At 28.4% G+C, this 2738-nt stretch overlaps 1 non-coding gene across 1 annotated transcript; it reads right to left on the minus strand.

The window, feature by feature from the left end:
* Positions 1 to 2416: 2416 nt before the first annotated feature.
* LOC133781073 (small nucleolar RNA R71) lies at positions 2417 to 2522 on the minus strand. The gene has a single exon (XR_009869869.1). It is a non-coding gene; the product is annotated as a small nucleolar RNA R71 (small nucleolar RNA).
* Between the last annotated feature and the right edge of the window lie 216 nt (positions 2523 to 2738).

Raw genomic sequence — 2738 nt, forward strand, 5'->3', positions numbered from 1 at the left:
ATGTGTAATTTGAAGACCATTTTGGGGTGCTTACTTTTTCGGTAACCATCATCTTTTCTACCGTTTCTCTCTACCATTCTCTCTTCCATTTTAGTGTTTTTCAAGAGCATTTTCAATTATGTATTTGATTTATTTTGTAATTTCTATTCTAGTTATGTGCTTCTAATATTTTTCATAAGATTATTAAGATCATGATGAAGCAACTTGTAACTAGATAATATTTATGTTGTTGTTGATTTCCCTTGTACTGCAACAAAGTTTATGGATTTTCTTCTTCATATATGTCTTTCATCTTTAATATCTCATATTTTGGATTGTTAGATAATATTGCACTTTGTTCTTCATTTTGCAAAACATAATATTCTTTGTGTAAGATATGTTATTAAATTGTACACATCCAAACCTTAGAGCAAAAGTATTATGTTTTGCCTTATAAATAATGTTATTTGATTTTATGTTGTTTCATTAGGTTGATTCACATTAAATACTTTGAAATTATACTTTTTTTGAAAAGTGAAGAAAAATCCTATCTTTTTAAAAATAATTTGTGCTTAAAATTATAAATCTATTTGGAAAATGATAGTTTGACTTCTTTTAACTATCACTAAAACTTGGGAATCAATATACTAATAAGTATTATTAAACTTACATTTTGTGGATTCTAGTATCTCAATAATCTTTCTTTTACAACTTATTTTCAAATCATAATTGATTTATTTTTATTCTCTTAAATAGCTTTATTTTAAATCTTTTATTTTAAGTTCATGACATTAAATCTCATCAATCTTTGGAGCAAGGTTATAATTTATTAATTTTGGTTTAAAATAGTTTTATTTTTTATTTTAGACAGTTCCTTTGGGTTCAACATCCTTGCTTACACGGTCACTATTCTATATGAACGATTCGTGCACTTGCGATATAAATATTTAAAACATACCTATTTTGGGTCCATCAAGCTTTTAGCGCCGTTGCCAGGGAGTTGCAAGAAAATATTCAAAATTTATCTCAATGTTAGTGAATTCTTTTACTAGTTATTTAATTTTTGCACTTAAAAAAATATATATACAAAAATAAAAAATATATATCTATATATAAAACTAAAAAAAAAAGATGAAAAGAAAATTTGGGACAATTCTACCACCCATAAAAAAAAAACTTACTTATATATTTATATTTATTGTGTTTTTTGTTGATGGCACTTGTGCCTCCTATCAATCTATCTTTTTAATTTTTATAGTTGATGACACTTGTGCCTCCTAATTTTGTTGTAGTGTTGTAGTTTTTATTCCTTGTATTTCTTTGTTAGTTGACGGCACTTGTGCCTCCTAACCTTTGTTGTAATTTTCATTATTTATCTTGTTGTTATTTTTATTTTATTTTTTCACAAGTTACTAGTTGATGGAAAATTTGCCTCCTAGCTAGTTGATAACAATTTTGCCTCCTAGTCTTTTATCTTATGTTTTAGTTGATGGCACTTGTGCCTCCTAATTTTTACCTTATTTTTGTTGTGGTTGATTGCATGCTATGCCTCCCTACTCTTGCCTAATTTCTGATAGTCTTATTTAATTTTACCTTATTTTTCTTTGTCACTTATCATATTATTGTGTAATTGTGAAAAAATACTTGAAAAAAAATCTAAATCTTGTCCTTTCACCATAAGCAATATTTGCTTAAAGGAAATTTGAACAAAATTCCCAATCTGCCTCTACTAATTAACCTCGGGGAGTTGTTAGTAGTGTGCGAGTAAGTGGAATCAAATAGGCCTAGGGACAAGTAAACCATAAAAATTATATTGTTGTGAAATCTCTAAAAATTCTAAGTATGCTCTGTGGTTGCGGTTTTAACTGATCTTCCACATCAGAAAATTGTTTGTTTGAGATTATCTTTGTTGCTGTGTTTGTGAAAATTGTATGCATCATTGGGAACGTAACTCGAAAAATTGATTAGTAAAAAGATTTTATCTTTGTTTGAAATTGAAAGTGTTACTAAAAATTTGAGCATCATGACACCAATTGCTAATATTACTCGAAATCCTGTTGATGAAAATGTTGTGCCTGAAAAAACATTGCTTGAGTATTTTGCACCTATTTCATCTAATTCTCCTTCATGTATTTTTCTTCCTACCATTTCTGCTACCCATTTTGAGCTTAAACCATCAATCATTCAATTGTTACCATCTTTTTATGGGTTAGATAAATAGGATCATTACATGCATGTCAAAGGTTTCTTAGAAATTTGCTCAACATTTAAATTTCAAAAAAATTCTGAAGAGTCGGTCAAACTAAGATTGTTCCCTTTTTCATTAAAAGACAAATAAAAAGCTTGGTTAAATTCCCTTCCCACGGGGTCTATAACTACATGGGATCAACTTTATAATAAATTCTTGCTGAAATTTTTTCCTATGTCTAAAACTGATAGTCTAAGGAGAGAAATCTCCTAGTTTTTTCAAAAAGATAATGAAGAGTTTTATGAATGTTGGGAAAGATTCAAAGGTTTATTATTGAAATTTCTTCATCATGATTCTGAAAAATGGAGACTTGTAAAATATTTTTATGATGGTTTGACTCCCTCTAATCGTCAAATGATTCAATCTATGCATACCGAATTTTTTTAAAAATTTCAAGGACAAGAAGCTTGGGATGCCCTTGAAGATTTATCTGTCAATTCACAACAATGGAATTATTTTGATCCTAGGTCTAGGTCAACTAATTCACCAAAAAGAGGAGGAAGGTATGAAG

This window comes from Humulus lupulus, chromosome 5, assembly GCF_963169125.1.
Source record: "Humulus lupulus chromosome 5, drHumLupu1.1, whole genome shotgun sequence".
Classification (NCBI taxonomy): domain Eukaryota; kingdom Viridiplantae; phylum Streptophyta; class Magnoliopsida; order Rosales; family Cannabaceae; genus Humulus; species Humulus lupulus.